The following is a 26,700-nucleotide window of genomic DNA, read 5'->3' as shown; positions in this document are numbered from 1 at the left end:
TAGTGCAACTTTCTAAACCTTTCATGAGGCTTACATTGAATTATGTTTGTAGGATCTTGTGCTTTGATACAAACCAGGACATGCCCCAAGAATCTCAGAAGAGAAATATTGGTGTTCCATAAGTTAATCTCCAAGTTTGCAATAACCTGTGATCTCAGTCCAACAGAAGTTGGCAGACCATTTGTTCTGGCCTTCCAAAGGTAAATTTCAGAACTAATGCCAGGATAAAAGCCTCACATACTACCTTCCCAAAAGTTGTGTTGCTCAAAGTCCATTCAAACTGAAAAGAAGTTTTCCTCATTGTTCAGCAAATTATTTTGCCTTGTGCCAGCAGTAGTATCACACATCAGGAATGATGGATGAAGCCCGCAGTCAGCATAACCACAACATAGGGGTCAGCCTGGGGCCGTGGATGGCTGTGGCTGTGATTTGTATGACGATAATGCCATTAAAAATTCTTCTCAAAAGTCTTATGCCAGTTCAGCTGTCCGCATATTAGCTGCCAGGGAATGCTCTGTGAGTTCTTGTCTCCCTTATGAGTTTTCATAGCTCGTTCTTTCTTGTAAAACAATTTGTTGTATGAGAGTAGAAGAATATTTCACAAACTGAGAGCAAAATATGGAGCTATTCCAAGAGGGAAGTATTTGCAATCAGGAGGCATCATAGTCTTAGGTACGCTTAAGTACCTCACTGTGTACCATCATTTATCTGTAGCTGCTTGTTTTAGTCCAAAATGGCTAAAATTAATACAGTTGCAGGAATCTTTCCTCTACAAACCCTCAACAGCAGCAATAATGAGTGTGTTAAATCAGACTTCATTGCAATGTAATGAAGCCTGACTGACATATTGCAGGTATGATACTAAGTAATTTCATAAATTATTAAGCTGTAATTGAAAGTAATAGTGCAGATTACTTTTCGACACGCTTTAAAAAAGACCTTGGCTTGAAAATAAGGACTGTAGAATGGCTGATTGGTAATAATGTTCAATATCTTAATTTTAAGAACAGACACAAGATCCATGTTTAAAATTAGAACAGAATAAAATTTGAATTTTCTACCACTCAGACAACTCCAACACTTTGATTTCTATTTTACTTTTAAGTAAAGAGGACAAACAGAAATATATCTTTCACTTTACATCATGGATATCTCTAACGATCTGGGATCAGAATTGTTGAAATACTAAGGGGAAATGAAAATTTAGAGGAAAAAAACAACAACTTTTCTTGGAAAATCTTTACTTTTTAGAAACTTTCACTTTCTCTCTGAAAGTGACCTAAAAGAAACCAGTTGCGCTAAAATGTTGACATTACAGAAAACTCCATCATTTTATGTATCAGGACATTTTGTACTTCCCGTTGCACTCTGCTTAAAGGTTCATTGCCATTATATGGGTTTATTTGTGCACATGTCTTATGAAACCAGCCTTTCCCTTGCACCTCTGGTCAGCTAATTATATTTACTCCAGACCTAGAGGCTTGATGCATTTAGGTAGGAATTTGAAAACAAGGTCAACAAAGCTTTGGGTTTATTGTCTGGATTGGTTATTGGGATGTTGTAGGCATGATCTGCATGACAGGAAAGGTATTTATTAGATTAACCTGATTGTTAGTACATTTCATGTGGTACTTGCAAGGATTTTTCAGATGAAGCAGTTGCTGGTTAAAAATCTAATGTTCTAAAGGACAAAGTCAGAATCAGTAGCACATTTATTGACATACTGAAATTTCAGAGGTATGTGTATGTGAGGGTGAAAGTAGGGCACTTCAGCCTGGTGATGAGGATACTTGGGTAGGTACTAGAGACCACATGCTGTCTCTGAAGTAAATCGGGAGATGGAATTTCACCTCTCAGTAGTACACATCAAGCTGAAACTCTCTACTCATAGTTAGATGGAGACTTATGATGTAAAATGCCCGAGTTTTCTCACTGAAAACAGAAAAAAATAAAGTCTATTTTAATGCAATCATGTTTCACAGTTTTCTGCTCACTTTATTGGGTTTCCTAAAATGAAGCACTTTCAGTTCAAGGACATCTTCATCTTTAGCTCTTGTTTATTTTTCTTGTCACTGGTCTATTGCTCTCCAGAGGAACATTAAACATCTCAGTGGCGTGGCTCACACATGAAATATACAGTTGGTTCAGCACAAAGGGCTTCATTTTAGGGCTCATATTAGTGGGTCCCCTGTGAGTTGATATTATGCCATTTTTGTCCTTAGATCTTCTGGGGAAAGCTATCATCCAGTAAATTGCCTTAGTCAGATAAACATGACCAGATAGATCTCTTCCTACCTCTCTCAGCAGTGGGCTCTGCAGAAAGAAAGGTCATTGCTCATTCTCTTTTGCTTTATCCCTTTCAATTGTTTCTCATTGTACCAGGACAGAGACGATTAGTTTTCACCAAGGTGAACTTCTTAGGCAATAATAGTAACATAAACACACAGCTTAAGTGAACCAAAATATCCAGCGACTCGAGGAGAGAACAGTGGCTCTTCCAGGATATTTCTTCATTCACCGTAATTCTGTTCTAATTTCACAAGTGTATAAACCTTTTCCAGCTTCTTAAGCCTTCTATCTTCATTCTTCAAAGACCATTGAACAACAAGTTTGCAGCCTTTCCATGAGAATTATAGGGCTTTGATCCATGTCTACCAAGAGGTAATCGTATTAAACTGTCTTTCGTAGTAAGGAAAGTATGAAAGATTTCACAAGGACAAAACAGAGTTATCATCAGTTTCTAACTGGGACTTGTTTGTCTGCCTGGATATTCATACGCAGTTAGTTAGTATAGGAAATGTCACAACTTGGTCTCTATCATCCAACAAAGAATGAGAGGGCATCGGGGAACCAGTTTTCCTCTCTGTTTAGTTGTACCATCACCTACTTGAACTGCTTCTCCAGCTTGCTTCCACCCCAGGATTAGGCACTGTTACTTTCTATGATGTTTCTAACTAACTGATCTAAAAGACTCCCTGCCCATCTTGCTGGCTTAACCAATGTTACTACTTCTTCAAGATGGTGCAGTGCTTGAAAAGTTCAGGACATTGCTGGTTCTTGGACTCTGGTGGTGAAGTGGCACTTTGTTCCTGTCAAAATTCAGAGCTACTTTTGTGAAATGCCCTCCAGAAGCAACTTTTTTTGTCTGACATTTGAGGTGAAATCAGCATCATCCAGGACCTTGTTAAAGTAGCTGATAGCAAGCAATTGCCTTTATGGCGGGTACTATTTCAATTTTATTTATTTGTTCAGCAGCCAACAGACATGCATTTGAATATGTTTAGATGTAATTTGGATTGGATCAGTTTAACCCAGGGACTGGTAGACTGGTTATTTAATATAATCAGTGTACCACATAAGGAATACATGATGCCCTAAATATCTCAAGTAAAGCTTGAGATTGCAGTGTGTGTTGGAGTAACAGAAGATGTGACCACTGGGCAACAACTATGCACTCATCCAAATAAAACAGACCATATCTTGTCAGGGCTTTCAAATGGGGAGGAATTACAGAGGCAACCTCAAATGTAGCCTTGAGTATTTTTTACATAGTCTTCTTGAGGAACTTGCAGAAATTAAGCTGATGAAAGGAGGGAAAGATTCTAAGTGGAAGCTTTTCTGGTTACCTCTCTTTTTGCTCACAGTCTTCTACTTGATTTTGATGTGATGCTACTGAAGGAGTCCCACAACTGCCTGGATGGGTGCCCTTTCTCTCCATGAGAATCTTCCCAGTAGCTGCTTCCCAGGCTGAGTTTGGTTTTAGGATCCTAAAATAGAAGAAAAAAAGATTGGTACTTACAGTTTTGCATTTGGCTGTGCAAAATTTAGTGTAATTTTGTTTGGGAAAGCCTTCATTATTTTTCTTACCCTTTCCAGCAGCTTTAACACCTCTGGCTTTAGAGTTTGCTGAGTCTGTTTTCCTCAGATTTGCTATTTCTGTTTTTAGGAGCCCAAGCCCTGCAGAAAATGCTTTTTGCACGTTTTCAGATCTTTAGTACACGAACAGGAGCACTAACTGATCTAGGATGATGCAAGGTTCCTTCCCACAGGCAAATCTCTCTGTGCTGAAAATCCTGTCTTCAACCATTTAAAAATACAACAAATTCTGCTGTTTCACTTGCATCTGTCAGGCATTCACTGCTAAGCCTGACAGACAGAAGGACCTGACCTCAAGCAAACCTGCTTTACTCCGAGCTCTAGAGACTAAAGCAACCCACCTTTCCTAGGGAGATTTTCCTCGCTTCTAAGTATCTGAATGAAGCTGAATAATGAAAATCCCTATGCAAACCCTTAGCTACAACCAACATAAATTTACATGCTGAACAGTGTTTTCCTGATAGCAGTGCTTTTAGTCTGTAGGAGAGAGTAGGAAGCAAAGATGCCTGCAGAACTGCCCTCATATTTGCAAACAGATCAGACAGGGTTCCACTTCATGGCACTTGTTCAAGACCCTGCAGCAAAATATGTACAGAGCAAAATGTTGCTAACCATTACCAACATCTATATGAATCTGCCTGCCCTGCAGCATGCTTCTAATGCAAGAGGGATGCTATGCTGGATCAAGCTGAGGATTTACTAATGCAATGTTCTGACACTGCAACTCCAGTTGCTCTGAAAGATGCCAGAAGATATAACAGTTCAGTAACAGAATTCAGATGGGTTGAGAACAGTTTTTGTCTCCTCCCTCTCTGCTTTTTCTCACAAATTCTCATTTTTCTTTTCTAGGAAGAGAACAGACATTTTCCCTCAACGTCAGGTTGGAAAGCTCTCATCTCTGTCTAGAGTTCAAGGTGGACATTATTCATCTCTTCCCTGTTGAGATGACTCAGAGTTTCCCTCAGACGTCCTGGAAAAAAAATAAGACATTGGAACACTTGTCATCCGTGTGCAGAGTTGAAATGAATTTTCTTTCATCACAATAACGCAAGGTAATTGCATTGCATAGGCTTGTGTGGTCTTAGCTGCAAAAGGTCAGTCAGACTCCTGTGCACCTCCTCAGCTGTGTCTTGCAAAGATTGTGACAAATAGTTGTGGGAAGCCTTTCTGAACAGTGCTAAGCTTTTTTTGCTCTGCTGAGAAAATATTCCTACTGCATTGTGCCTCATAGCCTGCAATTTTGTATTGCTGTCATAGTTGCTGTCCCTAAAAACCTCTGCATCTGCTTGTCCATATAGGCCCAGTTGAGAAGGATTCTGGTGCTTCTCACTTAACTGCTTCAGCATCAAAATCCTGTGATGACCGTTATCCTTGTACTTCTTTGCTATCACTATAGCAACAAAGACAAATAGCTATAGCAACAGAAAACTCTGAGTTTTGCCTTCCAAAAGGACTTGTTTAGGTATTAAGCAGCAGAAGTACTGCATAGGCTGCTCAGAGTTCTGCCACAGCACTGCAGCTCTCCACAGCCCCCCCAAAATTTCTGCACTCACTGCCATTATCTCCATCTAGAGAGTGCAAAACAGATGCTTGGTACGTGGCTTTTGAGGACGCTATGAAAAGAAGAACTCAGCTACTGACTATACATGCCCGAGTCTCTCTCAAGAACAGCTGATGCTACAAACTCATATATTTTATCCCTTTTTTCTTTTTTCCTATATAGGCAGGTAAGCAGTAGGACAGAAAGATTGTCCAGAGAGGTTGTGCAGCCTCCACTGCTGTGCTGAGATCAAGATGGGCCACACACTTAGCAGCTTGGTTTGATCCTAGAACTGATCCTGTTTTGAATGAGAGGTTGCACTTCTGACCTCCTGAGGTCCTTTTCAGCCTGAGTTGTCCTGCATGTGTAGATGTACAGGACAGAAATATGTGAGGACTGGCACTGCACAGGTTGCCCAGGGAGGTGTGAGTGCCTCGTCTTTAGAGACACTGAAGATCAGGATGGTTGGGGCTCTGAGAAACTGATCCAGATGTAGGTGTGCCTGTTCACTGCAGGGCAGTTGGATCAGCTGACCTTCTAACCTTTAAGGGTCCCTTCCAACTCAAACAATTCTGCTTCTTTGATTCTATGAGGGATGGGTAATAAAGGAGAAAAACTACTTTGATGCAGAATGAGAAAAGCAGTAGAAAGCAACAGAACTGTAACATCCATTTAGGAGAGAAGATCACAGCTGGGAAATACCAGTGGCTGAGGTCATGAGATGTATCGTTTGTATAGTTGTATAGATTGCATAGTTTGCTCAGTTTGGTGATCTAATCCATTTGGATTACACAGTCTGCTGGCAGCAGATGAGATCCCAAGCAGCTGGAGAACTAATCTCTCAAGTGTTAAACAATGGGAAAATATTAGGGAATTAAAAAAGGTGAACGGACGCAGCATTGTGCCATACAGCAGAGCATGATGCTGCAGTGATGAAGACGCATAGTAGTCCTTGGTACAATCTCAGCTGCCTCAGGACTTCTCAGACTGACCTAAAGCAGTGAAAGCAGCACTGGAGGCCTGAAAACTTCCCTTCCTGAGAGGGAGATCAGATGAAACAACCACTTTTTAATTTTGATTGAACTGTATTTCCTGGAAAAGACACTTTTACTTTCACAGAAAGAAAACTTGAAAACTTGTTGGTTTTTTTTTTTTTTTTTTTTTTTTTTTTTTATTCCTGTAAAATATACTTTTAGTTTCACAGAAAAAAAACTTGTTGTTTTTTTTTTTGTTTTTTTTTTTTTTTAAATTAAGAATTAAGATATGATTTGAAATTATGATTGTAAGAAGAATTGCTTCTCACAGAAATTTCCTCTAGATATGTTTTAAATTTTATTAGTATTTTGGTATTTATTATTATGCTCCAGTCACAGCATAAGCATAAGTTGTATTTGCAGGCAGAGGGAAAAGTTTCTTCCTGGGCTGTATACATGAAAATCTTGAGAAGTGGACGGGCAAAAAGTTGGCTTTTTTTGCCATTTCACTGTTGCTGGTTTGCTGTTCACAGATGAATTTCTGAAGCTGCTCTTCGAGTTTTCTTCATCCCACTGAAGTTCTGAATTCAGGCTTCTTTGGAAGCATGTCTATCCACCAGTTTTTTTTCTCCTTCTTCAACCGGGGGCTGTTATTTCCTGCCAATATTTCTGACCTCTCCAGGTCATTTAGTATTACTCCCCTGGTCTCCTCCCTATCATCAGCAGTGTTAATTATTAATGTTTAGCATGAGCAGCTCTCAGGCAGGCAGCCCAATACTCCTGCACAGCCCCATTGGGAAGTCACACTGCCTATTGGGTTAGGGTCCTTCACCCATTCTATCCATGGACATCACCATCAAAAGGAGCCCACCTTCACCTCAAGATATCTAAGCAAAGCACTCCAGGTCTGTTGTGCCCTGATGGAGCCAGGACATGTACTGCCCTTCAGTTAATATTCCTTCATCAGATGATGGAGGCTGCCTCTTCACTGAGGGCTTGCTCTCCATGGGCTAAGAGGCCACATGGCCCTTCAGTTCAGGCATTTCTGTGTGCATGGCTCTGGGAGTAGCTGGGGTAGTATAGCTGCCTCGCTGCTGAAATACTCCTCAATATCTGCATGGCCAGTGTGGAGCACAGGCAATTTATACTGATTTCTGTTGGTAGATGGAAGATTGTGAGATCATGTGAGCATAATTGGTTGGCAGAGCTCACCTGCAGTGTTAAAGGTTGTTTAATAAATTGCCCCAAAACTTTGTTCATAGTATCACCGCTGTAGGTGTAGGTACACAAAGCACACAGCTAAGGGTCTGTGCGTCACTCCCATAGGCATAGGAGGACACAAGGTGGAGAAGTTTGGGAGTGTGATAAAACATGCACTCTTTTGAAATTTATCTTCTAAGAGCACAGGGTAATACATAAAAAGTAAATTCATTTTTCTGTGTTTACAGTTTATGCTAAATGCCACTCTAGATAGAATCTCAGTTACAAAGGCAGACAGTTAGGTTCAGGGTGATTCGATTAGTGGCTTTTCTAATGGAAATGTCACTATTTCAAAGCAGCAGTACTGAGTATTAACTCAGGCATGTCATGTGGCAAAAAGTTGGACTAATCTCTTCTGTTGCAACTGGTTTGGTTGCTCTTTTTTTCGTTTCAGGTTAAAATGCAGCTAATAAAGTCTCAGCATCTGTGCACAGATGGAAAAGATGGGGCACAAAGCCTGTGCCCCCTGCCATAGATCAGTGACGAAAGGATGATCACACAGGTGACATATATGACATGACATGACAAAGCATTGGCGCTGCTCCACCAAGGGCTCTGTAAATCCCTGGTGACAGGCTTGGGCAAGCAACTCACAAACACAACTAATCGAATCGAATCAAACACAACGAATTAGTGAACTTGCTACACGTTGATTGTTCTCAGGTTAGATATTAGGAAAAACTCATTCTCAGAAAGAGTGGTTGGGCTCTGACACAGGCTGCCCAGAGAAGGTGTGGAGTCATCGTCTCTGGAGGTGTTCAAGAAGTGTGTAGATGTGGCATGGAGGGACATGGTTTAGTGGCATGGAGGACGTGGGTTGCTGGTTGGACTGGATAATCTTAGTGGTCTTTTCCAGCCTTAATGATTCTATGATTTCTACAGTCATTAGAAATTTTAGAGGCAAAGAAAATGGTTGATATAATTAGTGAATATTTGGTCTGAGAGAATTTTCTAATATATGTTATTTAGTGAGGAAAATGATTTTGTCAGTCTAAAAGCTTAAATTCCACATTTCAGCATTGAATATACATTTATAGCCTACGAAAACAAAATTGTAACAACATTAAAATGCATAATTAATGCGAATATTCACTCCTCTGACAAAGCTCCTGGAAAGGGATTTAAAAATGCCCTTTCCCTTTTGGGTTATAAATAACAGAATACCTGCCGTTGGTAGTTGTGCAGTTTATTTTCATTGTGTATCTTGAAATTTTATTGACTTCATTTAGGAACACATGAAGTTAACTTTTGAGGGATTTCTCAGGATCATCATCATGGCAACACAGTTGACAAGGGGCAGCAGGGAGTGACAAGCTGGAGGGTCAGATGCTCACCCCGACCCCAGTGATTTTACTTTGCACAGATATTGCACCACAGTTAACATTCCTTCCTCCTTTGAGATGCGATCTCCTCTCAAAAATGAGCAAGTGGGACCAGGCTGTAGTGGTTGTAAACATGTTTTAAAAACACTTTTGTGTAGTTAGTTTGTAACTCTTATCTATAAATCCCTTCAATGAAATATCAGAGAGTTATTCAGCTGTGAAACTACGTAGAAGGGTCATTTTCCCTATCCTGGGTCAGCATTTTCTGACTTTCTGTAAACACTCTCTCACATGATGCTTGTTAATAAGCTTCCTCATGCAGAAAATTCTTGGCAGTCACTGGAAAAGTTCTCCAAAAGACTGATTACTTTCCCTTTGCCTGAGGCCAGCTGCTGATCATGGCCCTTACGTAGCATGACAAACACAATTAATATCAGAACATGCAACCAGGGCTGAAGCACTCAGTCATGCATCAGTTACAGCCTGGACCACCAGTTGCCCCAGGAGGTTTATTAATGTGTTGTGACCTGTTAGTACAGGTTACTAAGAGTTTAAAAATAGGTAGGGTTGGGGAGGATGGAGAGAGGAAAGGATGGATCTAGCTGGAGCTTGCCCAACTGCCATCTCTCAAGGTCTGGTTTGCATTGTGTGGACTGGATGGTTTGGATGGATTAAATTGGATGCATGAGATGGGTTGGATGAATGTGATGGATTGGATGGCTTGGATGGAAGAACTTTCTAGGGTGTTCCCTACATACCCTGTCTGATGGTATGGACTACAGCTGGCAAGGTCCTACCCTGCTGCCCACAAATTGCACACTTTTACCGTGATGAATTGTACCATCTTATTTCCAGAAGACTAGCTCTAAATATAATAAATATAGGCAATTCTGGGAACATGTAGAAGATTCTTAACTATCAGTAATGGTAATGATCCTACACAAGCACCGTGCTGCCCAGATGGATTCCTAAGCACTTTGCAAATGTTGTTACTTGGATTAACATAAAAAAGAACTCAGCAGAGCTGCAGAGAAAAACAAAACAGTAATTGTAATGATGGGCAGCAGCANTTTTAATTTTGATTGAACTGTATTTCCTGGAAAAGACACTTTTACTTTCACAGAAAGAAAACTTGAAAACTTGTTGGTTTTTTTTTTTAATTTTGATTGAACTGTATTTCCTGGAAAAGACACTTTTACTTTCACAGAAAGAAAACTTGTTGTTTTTTTTTTTGTTTTTTTTTTTTTTTAAATTAAGAATTAAGATATGATTTGAAATTATGATTGTAAGAAGAATTGCTTCTCACAGAAATTTCCTCTAGATATGTTTTAAATTTTATTAGTATTTTGGTATTTATTATTATGCTCCAGTCACAGCATAAGCATAAGTTGTATTTGCAGGCAGAGGGAAAAGTTTCTTCCTGGGCTGTATACATGAAAATCTTGAGAAGTGGACGGGCAAAAAGTTGGCTTTTTTTGCCATTTCACTGTTGCTGGTTTGCTGTTCACAGATGAATTTCTGAAGCTGCTCTTCGAGTTTTCTTCATCCCACTGAAGTTCTGAATTCAGGCTTCTTTGGAAGCATGTCTATCCACCAGTTTTTTTTCTCCTTCTTCAACCGGGGGCTGTTATTTCCTGCCAATATTTCTGACCTCTCCAGGTCATTTAGTATTACTCCCCTGGTCTCCTCCCTATCATCAGCAGTGTTAATTATTAATGTTTAGCATGAGCAGCTCTCAGGCAGGCAGCCCAATACTCCTGCACAGCCCCATTGGGAAGTCACACTGCCTATTGGGTTAGGGTCCTTCACCCATTCTATCCATGGATATCACCATCAAAAGGAGCCCACCTTCACCTCAAGATATCTAAGCAAAGCACTCCAGGTCTGTTGTGCCCTGATGGAGCCAGGACATGTACTGCCCTTCAGTTAATATTCCTTCATCAGATGATGGAGGCTGCCTCTTCACTGAGGGCTTGCTCTCCATGGGCTAAGAGGCCACATGGCCCTTCAGTTCAGGCATTTCTGTGTGCATGGCTCTGGGAGTAGCTGGGGTAGTATAGCTGCCTCGCTGCTGAAATACTCCTCAATATCTGCATGGCCAGTGTGGAGCACAGGCAATTTATACTGATTTCTGTTGGTAGATGGAAGATTGTGAGATCATGTGAGCATAATTGGTTGGCAGAGCTCACCTGCAGTGTTAAAGGTTGTTTAATAAATTGCCCCAAAACTTTGTTCATAGTATCACCGCTGTATGTGTAGGTACACAAAGCACACAGCTAAGGGTCTGTGCGTCACTCCCATAGGCATAGGAGGACACAAGGTGGAGAAGTTTGGGAGTGTGATAAAACATGCACTCTTTTGAAATTTATCTTCTAAGAGCACAGGGTAATACATAAAAAGTAAATTCATTTTTCTGTGTTTACAGTTTATGCTAAATGCCACTCTAGATAGAATCTCAGTTACAAAGGCAGACAGTTAGGTTCAGGGTGATTCGATTAGTGGCTTTTCTAATGGAAATGTCACTATTTCAAAGCAGCAGTACTGAGTATTAACTCAGGCATGTCATGTGGCAAAAAGTTGGACTAATCTCTTCTGTTGCAACTGGTTTGGTTGCTCTTTTTTTTGTTTCAGGTTAAAATGCAGCTAATAAAGTCTCAGCATCTGTGCACAGATGGAAAAGATGGGGCACAAAGCCTGTGCCCCCTGCCATAGATCAGTGACGAAAGGATGATCACACAGGTGACATATATGACATGACATGACAAAGCATTGGCACTGCTCCACCAAGGGCTCTGTAAATCCCTGGTGACAGGCTTGGGCAAGCAACTCACAAACACAACTAATCGAATCGAATCAAACACAACGAATTAGTGAACTTGCTACACGTTGATTGTTCTCAGGTTAGATATTAGGAAAAACTCATTCTCAGAAAGAGTGGTTGGGCTCTGACACAGGCTGCCCAGAGAAGGTGTGGAGTCATCGTCTCTGGAGGTGTTCAAGAAGTGTGTAGATGTGGCATGGAGGGACATGGTTTAGTGGCACAGTGGATGTGGGTTGCTGGTTGGACTGGATAATCTTAGTGGTCTTTTCCAACCTTAATGATTCTATGATTTCTACAGTCATTAGAAATTTTAGAGGCAAAGAAAATGGTTGATATAATTAGTGAATATTTGGTCTGAGAGAATTTTCTAATATATGTTATTTAGTGAGGAAAATGATTTTGTCAGTCTAAAAGCTTAAATTCCACATTTCAGCATTGAATATACATTTATAGCCTATGAAAACAAAATTGTAACAACATTAAAATGCATAGTTAATGTGAATATTCATTCCACTGGCAAAGCTCCTGGAAAGGGATTTAAAAATGCCCTTTCCCTTTTGGGTTATAAATAACAGAATACCTGCCGTTGGTAGTTGTGCAGTTTATTTTCATTGTGTATCTTGAAATTTTATTGACTTCATTTAGGAACACATGAAGTTAACTTTTGAGGGATTTCTCAGGATCATCATCATGGCAACACAGTTGACAAGGGGCAGCAGGGAGTGACAAGCTGGAGGGTCAGATGCTCACCCCGACCCCAGTGATTTTACTTTGCACAGATATTGCACCACAGTTAACATTCCTTCCTCCTTTGAGATGCGATCTCCTCTCAAAAATGAGCAAGTGGGACCAGGCTGTAGTGGTTGTAAACATGTTTTAAAAACACTTTTGTGTAGTTAGTTTGTAACTCTTATCTATAAATCCCTTCAATGAAATATCAGAGAGTTATTCAGCTGTGAAACTACGTAGAAGGGTCATTTTCCCTATCCTGGGTCAGCATTTTCTGACTTTCTGTAAACACTCTCTCACATGATGCTTGTTAATAAGCTTCCTCATGCAGAAAATTCTTGGCAGTCACTGGAAAAGTTCTCCAAAAGACTGATTACTTTCCCTTTGCCTGAGGCCAGCTGCTGATCATGGCCCTTACGTAGCATGACAAACACAATTAATATCAGAACATGCAACCAGGGCTGAAGCACTCAGTCATGCATCAGTTACAGCCTGGACCACCAGTTGCCCCAGGAGGTTTATTAATGTGTTGTGACCTGTTAGTACAGGTTACTAAGAGTTTAAAAATAGGTAGGGTTGGGGAGGAAGGAGAGAGGAAAGGATGGATCTAGCTGGAGCTTGCCCAACTGCCATCTCTCAAGGTCTGGTTTGCATTGTGTGGACTGGATGGTTTGGATGGATTAAATTGGATGCATGAGATGGGTTGGATGAATGTGATGGATTGGATGGCTTGGATGGAAGAACTTTCTAGGGTGTTCCCTACATACCCTGTCTGATGGTATGGACTACAGCTGGCAAGGTCCTACCCTGCTGCCCACAAATTGCACACTTTTACCGTGATGAATTGTACCATCTTATTTCCAGAAGACTAGCTCTAAATATAATAAATATAGGCAATTCTGGGAACATGTAGAAGATTCTTAACTATCAGTAATGGTAATGATCCTACACAAGCACCGTGCTGCCCAGATGGATTCCTAAGCACTTTGCAAATGTTGTTACTTGGATTAACATAAAAAAGAACTCAGCAGAGCTGCAGAGAAAAACAAAACAGTAATTGTAATGATGGGCAGCAGCACTACAGTAACCCGGGACAAATGCGATGTTCTGCCGCACTCTGAAGCATGCGTGGGGCAGGAAAGAGGAAGCTCTGTGGAAATCTGTCTAAAATAGCTATACCATATAACAAAAAATGTTTTGCAAATGTTGTTACTTGGATTAACATAAAAAAGAACTCAGCAGAGCTGCAGAGAAAAACAAAACAGTAATTGTAATGATGGGCAGCAGCAATACAGTAACCCGGGACAAGTGAGATATTCTGCTGCACGCTGAAGCATGCGTGGGGCAGGAAAAAGGGAGCTCTGTGGAAATCTGACTAAAATAACTATACCATATAACAAAAAAATGTTTTGCAAATGTTGTTATAAAGTTATTCACTTTAAATGAGCTGTCAGCCTTTAAACTACCACAAAGCTGTTTGATGGAATGCTGTCGTGAAATAAAGTACTTTGTCTGGGGCCAAAAGTTAGGGATGAGTAAGGATGAGTGAAATGGTGGAAAACAACCCTCAACATACCCTTCCCAGGCTTTTCAGTGAGCAATTAATGGGTGTGTGCCAAAAAAGCATTAAAAAGGTATGTAAGTGGTAGTACTCTTGCAGAAAACACCTAAAATTAGAACCAGAAATCACTCCTTCAGTCATAATTTGGATCACAGAACAAAATTGCATTACTGCACATTGGCAAATTACCATTAGTTCATACAAATGTATGATGCTGTATGTGATAATGTCTCTTCAATGAAGTCAGTACAAACAAGTTCAAGATCTTTGTTCTCTGTCTCCCCAGAAGGACTTCTCTAGTGATCTTCTGTGCTTTGTTTATCATGGTTGCAAAGAAATTTAAAGTTTATAATGGTGTAATAAGAACTTCCCCTATTCTCAATACAAAAACCTATCGAAGTTTACAAGGAAAACAGTGGCACAGAATAGATATGCCTATAGGAATCTCATTATAAATACAAAATTCCCTAAGCCTTTACAAGTTTTTTCCAATTTTTTTTTTTTTAACTTTCAGCTCTTAGATGAGATTTCCATGCACACTCACAGATGCTGAATTTCATCTTCTCCTTTATAAAATGACCAAAAAGTTACAGTATCTATTTCCAAAAGGAGATGATTTGTTAATGTCTTCCTGATGGAAAGCTCTTTAAACTTTATTCATGTATTTCCCTGTTCCAATTTTTATTTTTTTTTACATCCCCACCCCTCCTCCCTGCCCTAACCCTCCCCCCCCCTAAGACACTCCAAGGTTCTTTATCTTGGCTTTGCTCACACTGATGTTTCAGGAGGACACTTCAGCTTGAAGCAACAGCAATACAAGCTTTTGTGTGCAGGCTTTGGTGTATTGTGCTCCAAGTAGATACTGATACATTGCTATGAACTGAATATAATATGAGTGAAAATGTAGTTTTGAGCAGACTAGGTGGATGATGAAATTAAATGCATTCATGAAGACATCGTCCCAATTTCATTTGTGAATTGTGAAGTTCTGACCTAACCTTTACCTCTTTGGAGAGAGAATTTGAGGATATGTTTGGTAATTGCATGAAAGTGACATCTCAGTGCTCAGTACTGAACAAAAAGAATCACAAATGTTAGGAACTATTGGTAAAGCAATAGAGAACAAAACAGAGTTAATCATTATGCCTTTATATAAATGCATGGCGTGTCTGTGTCTTTGTACTGTTCTGTTCTTTTCATCTCAGAAAGAATATAGTGGAACTGGAAAAAGGTTCAATTGTCCTTGATTGTCAAGGGCTATCAATATATGGGATGTGTTCTGTGCAAGGAATAGCTAAGTAAGATAAGATTCTTCTTTCTGGAAAGGAGACAAATTACAAGGGACATGCTAGAGGGTTATAAAATCAGGAGTGAGCTGGAGAGGATGGATAGGGGTTGATTGTTCACTGTCTCTTCCACTATAAGTACTGGGGATCATCAGAGTAAGATAGAGGGAACAATCTTCCAAACAAACAGAAGTGAGTTATTCCTAGTGCAGCAGGTAATTCATCAGCAGTACTGCCTGCCTGCCTTAGTATTTAGCGAACACTGAAGGTTTAGGGGGGACCAAGGGGAGACTGAACATATGAATGGAAAAAAAATGTATTAGGGGATACCAACTACACAGAAACCAGGCTTAACCCCTGAGTTGGGAAGAGGCTGTGGCTGGGAGAGTGTCACAGAAGGAGATGCTCTGTTCTTATTCTCAGTCCTTCTCAGATTATCCCTTATGGCAGCTGTAACCTCCAAGCCTGCCTCCTGCAACCTTGGTTCTCACCAGTTTGGCTATTCTTATATTTGATGCATAACAGCACCTTAATACAGGGGGATTCTTGGCCCTTCTTACTTGTGTACATGAATGCAGTTCCTAAAACTGCATTTAGCACCTATTCACCTTCATACTAGAAAATATACCTCTATATGGCAAGTCAACAATGTTCTGATTCAGAAGATGTTGTGTCAATCAGAATAAATATGCAGTTTGTATTCACAGTCCAGTTCTTTTCTTTTGTCTTTTCTGTATCTGTGCTTTTTGTGGCTGTGCTATGCCATTTTTACTGCAAAACAAAGACCTGTGTAATACACAATGAAACCTAATTTGCTTTTCACAGTGGACCTAAAGCCAGTAATTGATGTGTTTCAGTAATTAAACTTTGCTACCTGTGAAATGCTAAATGTAAGATTTAGGAAGACAGGGGAATGGGTGAAAATAGAAAATATATTAACAACTTTCATGTCTTGTGTTACAGCGTTCAGTATTCTGCTCATTTATGTTTGAACAAGTGAGCAAATTTAACATACATGAAGATAATCCTGCATACTGGGGAGAGAAAACTGAGAGTCATTCAGCCTATTGAGAAGGAATGATTGAGCACCAAATGTCAGTATATGTAGTCATAAGAGAAAAATGAAATTAAAACTGTGGGTACTGGAAAGGTTAGAAGTTATAGAGATGATCAAATAATTATTGAATCATTAAGGTTGGGAAAGACCTCCAAGATCATCTAGTCCAAACACCAACCCATCACCACCATGCCAACTACCCATGTCCTTTAGTGCCACTCTCCATATTTCTTGAACACCTCCATGGACAGTGACTGCACCACCTCCTTGGGCAGTCTATGCCAATGCATCACCACTCTTTCCGAGAAGAAATTTTTCCTAATATTCAGTCTGAACCCCCCCTGACACAACTTGAAGCCATTAACTCTCATCCTGTCACTGTAACTTGGGAGAAGAGACTGATCCTCGACCTTGCTACAACCTTCTTTTCAGGCAATTGTAAAAAGTGATAAAGTCTCCCCTGAGCTGCTTCCTCTCCAGACTCAACAATGGAATCATTTGACAATGATGGTGGATTTTGGCTTCACGCAGCTATCAGATCCCTTACTGTTCACAGCTCAGAGGACCTTTACACAGCACAAAGCCATACAGTGATACTGAAGATAGGTCTGGCAGATGAGTTCAGGAGGTGGAAAGCCCAAACCGAAGAGTGTGCTGCTATGTAAGTGCTAACATATCTTGCATCTCTGTCGTTCTTTTTTTGGAGTTTACTAAGTCTGTTCTGATCATTTCTATTCTAGTAACTAAGGCCAAGAAAACACTTAGCCCGTGACTCATTCTTTTTCTCAGCCTCTCTGTAGGGTTAATTAGAATGTACATGTACGCACACCTGACCTCTTCTACTTTGCAGACAGCAACTAGGTGAGCATGGAAATCCATCCTGGCTTTAACATCCATGAATAGCTGAACTGCCTCCCTGTCTGTGAAAGATGGTGACCAAAATAATTGCCAGTATGTTTAGTTAATTTTTAAGCACGCTGCTACTGAGCTGCCTTATCACTAGGTGAGATCTTCAGCTTTTGTCTAAATGCTTACCTAGCATTTAACACGTTGTCTATGAAGCTCTAGGTCTCTGGAGTCTTGGAAGGTGAAAGGAAGTTTCTCTTGCTTTTGCATTTCTCCACAGCCTGGTCAGATGGAAACAGGGACACATGCAGCCTGGCTGGTGGCTGAACCCAAGAACAAAGCAGGACTAGAAGCAGTCTGCAAGCAGGAGTCTTCCCACTGTGCTAACGTGTTTACTTTGTGGTACCGTAATTTTCTAGCAGATGAGCTGATCTAATTAAGCCATTGCTATTAAATTAAAAAGCCATGATGATCTGACTGCATTTGGGAGGCATAACAGCTATAATATTTGACATATGGGGATATACACACCTTGGAAATATGGTGCTTTATGATAAGTAGTGGTTAACAGCCAGGATTCTCTTGTGGGCAGAAGAAAGGCAATACCAAAAACATCTCAGCTGTACTCAGAACCATGACACAGTCTTAATGTCTTGTAATGTATTGTGCAACTATTACTTTCAGATAAGAAGTGGTTCTATACTTCATTTGTTATTGAGCTCTTTGATTTGACAATGAAGTTCAGCCATCAAGTGATTCTACAAAGCTGCTGCACTTCTGCAGCCATCAAACAGCAGGTCAGTGAGATGAGGGCATCATGCTGTCTTTTTCACACTGGCAGTGGTCAAAACAGGACTTCAGGTGTGCTTCATTTTTAAGACTTTTTTAAGACTTATATTTAAGAAAAATAAAATTTTAATTTATAGTGTTCAGCTTTCCTTATTCACAACATGGGAGTTTTATGTCAGAACTCCTTAAATCTCTAATGCAGCCACCAGCTGCCATGTGAGGTACAGGCCAAAAATAACAGTAAGAACTTAGTTAATGGATAATTAAGAATGGCACATATATTACAGTAAGTTCAAATTCTCTTGTAAAATTTTCCCAAAGTTTCTTTTCTCCTTTTCTCTCCCTTCTCATCCTAATGATAAACAGCTTTGTGATAATCTGCTTCTGTTTTATTGCTCGCAGAGAGCAGTTATGTGTGTTCTTTTCCTTTTGATATGCGCAGTTTTTAACCCTGCTTAGCCAAGCAACAGAGAAATGTATTTTGGACCTGAGTGCTCTCTCATGTTTGCTTATAAACCCATTTTATTTTACTTTATCTATTATTTTTAATACCACCTTCTGAATGTCTCTACACTTTAATTGGTTCAATAAAAGAGACTTTATGGATGCCACAGAACAAGAAAGGTCATTTCTAATATACATGAAGAGCACTGCAAGTCTAAACAATAAATGTTTTTACCCATTTTTCTGGTTAGGATTAAAGAAACTCCCCTTTTAGTTTCTTTCTATTTTCAACAGCAGTTTCATATTATTTCTGCCTTCTGTCTATTTTATCAAATGATCATTACAGCTGTCACAGGTGGTACTGCAGTAATCACGATTATTCAAATGAGAGGAAAAATATTTTTGGTCTGACAAGAAAACAAACAAACAAACAAAAGTAAATAACATGAGAAGCAATCTTGATTCCCTTCCCAAAGAAAGCTTTACTTGCATTGCATAAGCAATGAGGCAGGTCACTGTGTGCTTTCTTTAATATTTTTCTCAGGGAGGATTTTCTGCCCAAACGCTTATTTCATTTGATAAATAAAGTGGTGAAAATTGGTTCTTGCTTTAAATGGGAAGTTGCTTCTCTGAGACTGTTCCTCTCCTCTTGCTGGAGAGGGTCCAGTAGACATGAGGGTCAATTAATGGTGGAGGTTGAATAGAAGCAGAAATGCTGGTGATTTACCTTGCCTTTTACTCAAGACCTTGAAGAGGAAGAAAAGTTCCCCAGTGCTTTGAAGTTGGCATGTGAATCATCTGAAGACACAGAGGTAATTAAAAAAATCCACATGATTTCACATTGCAAACTTGAAAACATAGGAAAAAGCACAAAGGGAAACTGCTGAGGATCACGAATGGGATGTTGCAGAACATCACGTTGGGGATGGTCTCATCCTGCATTTCTTTTTAGCCACCGCATATCTTTTGTTCCTGTCAACATTGCTACATTAACTAACTTTTCTTCTTCCCACACTGCCCCATCTCCGAGGTTCTATTTGTTAAATGAATATGCATTAAATTTCATTTCAGACTCTCGTTTACCACTGTGAAAACAGTCAAAGACTTGTGTCTTGTTCTGCTGCTCTCAGATCCTGCCAATGGACTGTGCATAGTTCCATCTGCAGCAAATCTTTTGGTGCAACACCTGAAGTTCATGCACTGGTGTAGGACTTCCCGATATCTCAATGGCATCTGAATGAGAAATGGAATCCTCAGAGTGACGAGGAACATGGAAGTCTCAGCTTGCAGAGTTAAGGTCACACAGTGTGTGATTCCTCTTTTCCAAGTTCCTTAATGTCAGCGCATGATAAAATATGCTTTTAGTTAATAAACTTAGTTCATAAAAATTAACACGAAACCCTTGCCACCTGTACTGGCAGCAGTCTGAGCAGGAATCACAGCAGCCACCAAATTTTGTTCATTCAACAAAACCAACAACAAAAAAGAGCAAGGGAGGAGTATGTTGACAAAATGTGCAGTATGCTATAAAGGATTTGACACTTTCTCAGACAAGCCAAAGGCAACTGGGCTCTGGAGAATTTGGAAAGGAGAAGAATAAAGTACTTTACTGTGTTAATGCTAGGAATTATTGTCTAGACCACCACTGACTAAGGAAGATGGTGGTATTTCATAAAGATTTTTTTTTAATGGGAAAGCTTTTCAAAAATCTCCAAAGGACCATGGAAACCCAATGAAAAGAGATGGCTGGAAAAATGCTAAATTTATGATGATACTTACAATTCGAGGATAACAAAGAGTACACAGAAAATGGTTAATGTGCCATCAGTATATGGTGAAACAGCAGAGAATCTGAATAAAGGTTATCCATGAGTAGGAATAAAAGATTCTTAATGAAATGTATAAATGCAAAACAATACTGTCTTATGGCAAAGAGGTCATGTGAAAGAAACATAATGTTTAAAAAAAATAATTTTTGGTTGATAAAGATAGATGGAAAGATTTCTTTAAAACATTTGACTTCATTCTGCATTTTACCTTTATTTATACAATTGTTTCTTAAACTAGCATTATTGAATGTGTGAAATGAGATTAAGCTCTGGCTAAATAATAGGTCTAAATGAATAAATATGCAATAATAAATAATAAATTTTGCTGAATGGGATTCTTCTATGGATTTAGGGTTTGAAAGTCCAGATTCCAAAACTCTTTTCACAACACACCAAAAAGTGCAGCCTAGGGATATGTGCACCGGAGAACACTGATGAAAAATGAGGAAGAGGTTTAACTTCCACGCTAGAATGAGATTAATGCTAGAATAACTCTCTTTGTTCTGGCACATTCATTTTTAAGAAGTTGTTGAGAAATTTGAGACAATATCGCAGAGACACAAAAATGATGAGAGGACATGGAGCAAATGCTTCACAGACAAAAGCTCGCAAACTCAGTCTGTTCAGTTTATCAGAGAGAATACTGAAAACTGACTTGGAGTCAGTGTATAAATATCTTGATGAAAAACAAACAACAAAAAGTTCTCTCAAGTGCTCTTCTAGAATCAGTGCCTGGAAGCAGAAAGCAGAGAAATTAATCTGAGAAAATAATGCACACATTTTTTAATAGTGATTTCCACTTAAGCAGATTCTCCACAGGATTTTTTTATTTGCCCTTCCTTAGGAAGTTCATCAGGATTTGATGCCTTTGTAAAAAAACTGTGCTTTTGTCAGAAGAAAATTTTCAGGTTCCAGATAGAAGTGATCAATAATTGGCCAGTGGTAAAAAAAAAAATTAAAAATAAAAAAAAAGCAGACAATCCAATAGCTTTGAATTTAATGAAGATCCAGATGACTTTCACAGAATTCCTGTGCCTATAGTACTCAAATATGTATATGTTAGTCAGCCATAAAGCATTGTAGAAGGGCTGCACATGAATCAAACAGGAAATGAAATGCTCTGAATTCTCAAGATTTTGTTAATGTAGAAGCAGCAAGAAGCATCAGCCCCTCTTTTCACAGTTTTATAAAAACCAACCCTTCAAAAAGATGAACCATCAGCATCGTCTGTTGGTGCCACTAGGTCAGAGTTGTACCCATGGCACCTTGGGTGTTCACCTGTCAGTTAGCTGAAAAGGCTGTTCAAGTGTTCAGGAAACATTTTGTTGTTGTACTAAGGGACATGGTTTAGTGGAGGAATATTGGTGGTAGGCGGACGGTTGGGCTGGATGATCTTGGAGGTCTTTTCTAACCTTCATGATTCTATGACTTCTAGGCATGCAAGTAGGCTGCCTCTCAGAACACCATCACTGAGATGGCCAGTGCCAAAGGCACATGGAAATGCAGTGAGACAAATGGTGAAAAAAGATGATTAAGTGAAAAGGAAAATGTCTTTGGAGTTATGAAATGACTGATTAACATGAAAACCTTTTGGCCAGTTTACAAGGATATTGGATTTAGCAAGAGAATTACTGAGAGTCAAACAAACTCGTATTTATGTAAAGACACACATCAGAGTGACTGAAAGAACATTTATCTGAAAAAAAAATTGATTTCATTTCCATCTTTCACCAGGAAACTATTCCTTATGAAGGAAAGAAAAATGTGAGTCCTTTGCAAAATATGAGATCCATTCAATATCCACTCCCTCCTTGAAAGTCTCGTCACACTTTTTTGCTATTAATCAATGATCTGTAAGATGGCCAGGCTTTAATCAAAGGAAATGTTATTATTCTGCAGGTAAAAGTGTTTGCAACATGCCAAAGGGTGTTTGTTTAAACTTTAATGGATAAAGCCTAGAGAGCAAGTTTCATTAGTCTGCAGAGAAAAAACATTTATTTGTCGTTATGTGTGAAGCCATGAGTTTTCTGCATTTGCTTATGATCCTGACAATTTTCAGATAAAATTACAGGAATTATCACGAAAAAGTCCCTGAAGCCTTAGAATATTTCCTGAGGAAATATTGTGAGGAAAGAAGAGATTGTTTCTGTCTGATAATTTAATAAATAGATAAATAAATAAGAACAAAATCTAGCATTTAAATTCAAGCTAAATAAAAATCCTTAATGGTTTTGTCTTTTCAGTGAGCACAAGAAACACAGGGAGTTCACTTGGAGACATTTACCTTCTTGTTCTTGAGCTTAGGGGTCTGAACAGTTATGCCTCTAAAGCAGCAGCTTCCTGCAATATTAACCTAACCATCTGAAGCTTCCAGTTCTGGAAAGCCAGGCTGGGTATTTTGGAAGAAAGATCTTTCTCCAGAGATTTCAGGTACTTTCACTCTGGATTGCAGCTTATATCATTGACAATTTTATTTGTGCAGTTCTTGCGATAGTCCCAGCTGGTGAGTGTGAGCAAAACCCCTACCTCCCAGATTATGAATTCTATGAAAAGCCTTGTTATACTTCAGTAGTAGACAAAAGTTCACAGAAAGCAATCAGATATCAGAAGAAGGAAGTACTTACTGTGCTAGAATGTTAGAATACAATATCATGAGTCTTGGTTCCGATTTTAAGGAATTAAAAATAATGATTTGTCAAAAATAAATAATGTTCTGGAAAAAAACTGCTTATTTCATTGTGTTTTATCTACATCACTACTACTGAAGGTTATCCTAAAGCTTTATTTTCTGAAAATTGCTTCTCAGACTCACTTGCATTTACCATGCTTGACTGAAACTCCATAATTTCCAGCAAAATGCTAATCTTGGCTCTTCTAAAACCAAAACTCATATAAACCCTCAAAGACTGACAAAACACATATTTACCTGTGTGACAGAAGTGCTACCAGGTGGTCAGGACTTCTGGGCTATAAGCGTTGCTCACAAACTGAGAAAAGACACACACTCCAAGTATTTACAGCCCAAATTGTCAAGACAGAAGAAATGGAAAGCTGTGTGGAGAAAAAGGATCTGAGGGCATCAGTCTGCAGCCAGCTGAATGTGAACCAGCAGCATGCCCAGGTAGCCAAGAAGGCCAATGGAATCCTGGCTTGTATCAGAAGCAGTGCAGTCAGCAGGAGCAAGGAGGCTGTCATACCCTGTATTTAGCACTGGTGAGGTCACACCTGGAGTACCGTGTTCAGTTTTTGGCCCCTGGCTACAAGAAAGAAGGGCCCTGGAGTATGTCCAGAGGACAATGAAGCTGGTGAGGTGTCTGCTGCACAGGTCTTATGAGGAATGGCTGAGGGAACAGGGATTGTTCAGTCTGGATAAGAGGAGGCTCAGGGGAGACCCTATCACTCTGCAACTATCTGAAGGGAAGTTGTAGTGAGGTGGAGGTTGGCTTCTTCTCCCAGGTAACAGCAATAGGACAAGAGGGAATGGCCTCAAGTTGTGCAAGGGGAGACTCAGGTTGGATATTAGGAAAAAAGTTATTCTCAGAAAGAGAGGTGATGCATTGGAACAGGCTGCCCAGGGAGGTGGTGGAGTTACCATCCCTGAAGATGTTAAGAAATGCAAAGATGGGGCACTAATGGAAATGGTTAGTGGTCATGGAGGGGATGGGCTGATAGGTGATTTTAGTGATCTTTTCCAACCTTAATGTTTCTCTGATTCTACAAAATAATTATTGTACAAAGCAGGACATTATTATTATTTTGCAAATGAAGAATGCAGAGATCTAAAGTTCTTGTTTTTAATACTGCTATATATGTGATATTTGTGCGAGTTCATTTGAGGCCAACCCTGATTTTGCATATACTGAATAAGTATTCAGCACCTCATTTCACACCCTATCAGCCCTGCTTACACTGAATTGCTATTCACTACCTGTTTATTTCCTGTTTCTTTCAGAATAATGACCTGCCATTGTGTACAAGGATATTGCCATGTAATCCTGTCACATGCAACCCCTGCGGCAGGACTGGGAACTGAAGCCAAGTTCCCCATCCCTGGCCAATAACTCACTCACAAGGTCATTTTTCCCTACAACAGGTAGTGATGACTAAACTGCAATGTAATGGTGACTCAGGATAATAATATTGGATGGCCTTTTGACCATGGTAAGCCATCACTAAAGTTAGCAATCCACTTACTTGCTCAGTCCATCTGTCAGCTTCTAAGGAATGGCTGAGTCTGATGTTTGGACTTTAGGGTTGGACTTGAGAATCTTGAGGATCTTTTCCAACCTAGATGATTCTTTGATTCTATATTTCTAAATGTGTGTTCACATGACATATCCCTCCATTTGTTACTCTCTTGCTAAAATGAAAAACTTTCATTCCTTTCAGCCTTGACCTGATCTGACACCTCTCAGTTCAGCCAGTTCTTAGCAAAATTCTGCTGAGAACCCACAACATGTGTGCTGTGCTGTAAATGCTGAGAAAGCAGTGTGATTTAGATGAAACACTGAGCCTGGGGCTACAGCAAGCAGCGTGGATTATCTAGTCCAACCAAAAATTCACTCTTAAAGGTGTGGCTATACATGCTAGCTGTGCAGCAGCTTCTGTTCTCTGCGCTATGTTTCTTCTAGCTTACCTATTAACAGCTGGTTTCTTACCAAAAGAGAACTGTCTCTGTTAAAGTCTCAGTGGAATGATGAGCAGGGTAAAGTAAAGCTACAAATTAAAAGGAATTCACTCCTGGTTTGTTTGTTTGTTTTTTAAAGTTTATTCAGTCCAAGTCTTGGAAGTGTTATATCAGATAAAGTGGATTAAATTAAATAAAACTTTTTCTCAAATGAATAATTTAGCACATATGCGATAGTTCCTTTTCTTTCAGCTTTTCAGGCTATAGGATTTATTGGCCCTGCTGGTGAAGCAGAACCTCTCACAAACAAGGAACCAGGTGAGACACAAAGCAATTAGAGAAAAAAAAAAGTATATTTCCATCAGACTTGTGGCCCAGACAATAATGATGGAAACTGGCACTATATATTTGAGATATAATTGAAGTACACACAAAACTCTGGCTACATCTACCAAATACACTGAGAAATTCATGTATATTGGGCAAAATTAAATACTACATTCTGAACGAGCTTATTCATACTGCGATTCCTCCCACACAAGAGCCTCATTCTTAATTTTTGCTCACCAAAAGACCAAAGAAAAGGTTTTTGTGAAATATGCTGAAGGTCACCCTATGAAGTCAATATTAAACTTAGGTGAAAATGTATTGCAGAACTGAATGCACCAGCATTTAAACCAACCTGATTTAGATGACACAGATGTAAAACTTAATCTTTTCATACAGTGAAGCCTCTTTTATTATTACGTGTAGAATTGCAGCTCCCTGTTATAAATGCTGCATTTACACCATTTTCCTGGGATTGATGAAGTTCCTGCCTGGCACAGATCTTGAATTACCATCCACACACACATATATATGTATATGTATATCCCCACAAATTGCCAAAATTGTTGAGAGTGAGTTGGGACAGGGAAGGAAATTGATTAAAACAGGGAAGACAGTAAGAAAAGGAAGAGTTGGCTGTGATAAGCCCTTCAGATGTTCATAAAACCATGGCCTGAAGTGTTCAGGCTGTAATACAGCTACACATGTGCCCAAGAAGATGGATGTGCTCCAGCCTCGTCTTGGGCTCACGCCTTGAGAGACATTCTGGACTTGAGGTCTGCAGGAGCTGGGCAGGACTCTTTCTGAGGAGTAACAGGCAGATGAGAGGCTTGCCGTGCTACTGAGCACTGTAGCCAGCAGCCAGCTTCCTTCTCACCAACATTTCAATGTTATCTGATGACACTACTTCACTGCATTTTTGTCTCTGCTATGGTACATTACAGCCTTGTGCTAAACTTCACCCAGAAGGGTCTGCTTTACAGTGTGAAAACAGTCTGTCAGGGTAAAGTACCCACACAGCTTAGTGCAGGAATCTTTTCTTAAACACGGACAAGTGTCTTCCAATGATTTAATGATTTAAACGATTCAAAGTAGTTCTTTATTCCTTTAAAGCAAACAAAAGAATTTTGATTGTGGCTTAAATGACGCTTAACTTAATGGCTGGCAAATGGGCAGAATGCCAGACTTTATAACAAATCCAAAATGACTGTGCTTAATTTGTGCCAAGGCATCTTCCTTCCCCTCTGAGCATTATCTGAGTTCATTACTTTATTTGGCTGTAGTTTCTAAGCTATAACATTATTTTAGCTTGAAAATAAGGAATGAAAAATGACTGCAACAGTCTGGATATTCATAATTTTACCAACTGCTATGCAGGTTTCATGGGCAATGCTAGTATCCTTTGGCTTCCT

The 26,700-nt window shown here is 39.6% G+C and overlaps 1 long non-coding RNA gene across 1 annotated transcript in view; it reads left to right on the top strand.

The window, feature by feature from the left end:
• Positions 1–25,179, top strand: part of LOC116653394 — a 37,180-nt gene extending 12,001 nt beyond the window's left edge. The window contains exons 3-4 of the long non-coding RNA XR_004307106.1: positions 4,726–4,928; positions 24,287–25,179. This is a non-coding gene — a long non-coding RNA (uncharacterized LOC116653394). The remainder of the gene's footprint in view (positions 1–4,725; positions 4,929–24,286) is intronic.
• Positions 25,180–26,700: the final 1,521 nt, after the last annotated feature.

Source organism: Coturnix japonica, chromosome 4, assembly GCF_001577835.2.
Source record: "Coturnix japonica isolate 7356 chromosome 4, Coturnix japonica 2.1, whole genome shotgun sequence".
In the NCBI taxonomy this organism is placed as follows: domain Eukaryota; kingdom Metazoa; phylum Chordata; class Aves; order Galliformes; family Phasianidae; genus Coturnix; species Coturnix japonica.
The sequence above is the reverse complement of the archived record's forward strand: the minus strand, read 5'-3'. Positions and strand labels throughout refer to the sequence as shown.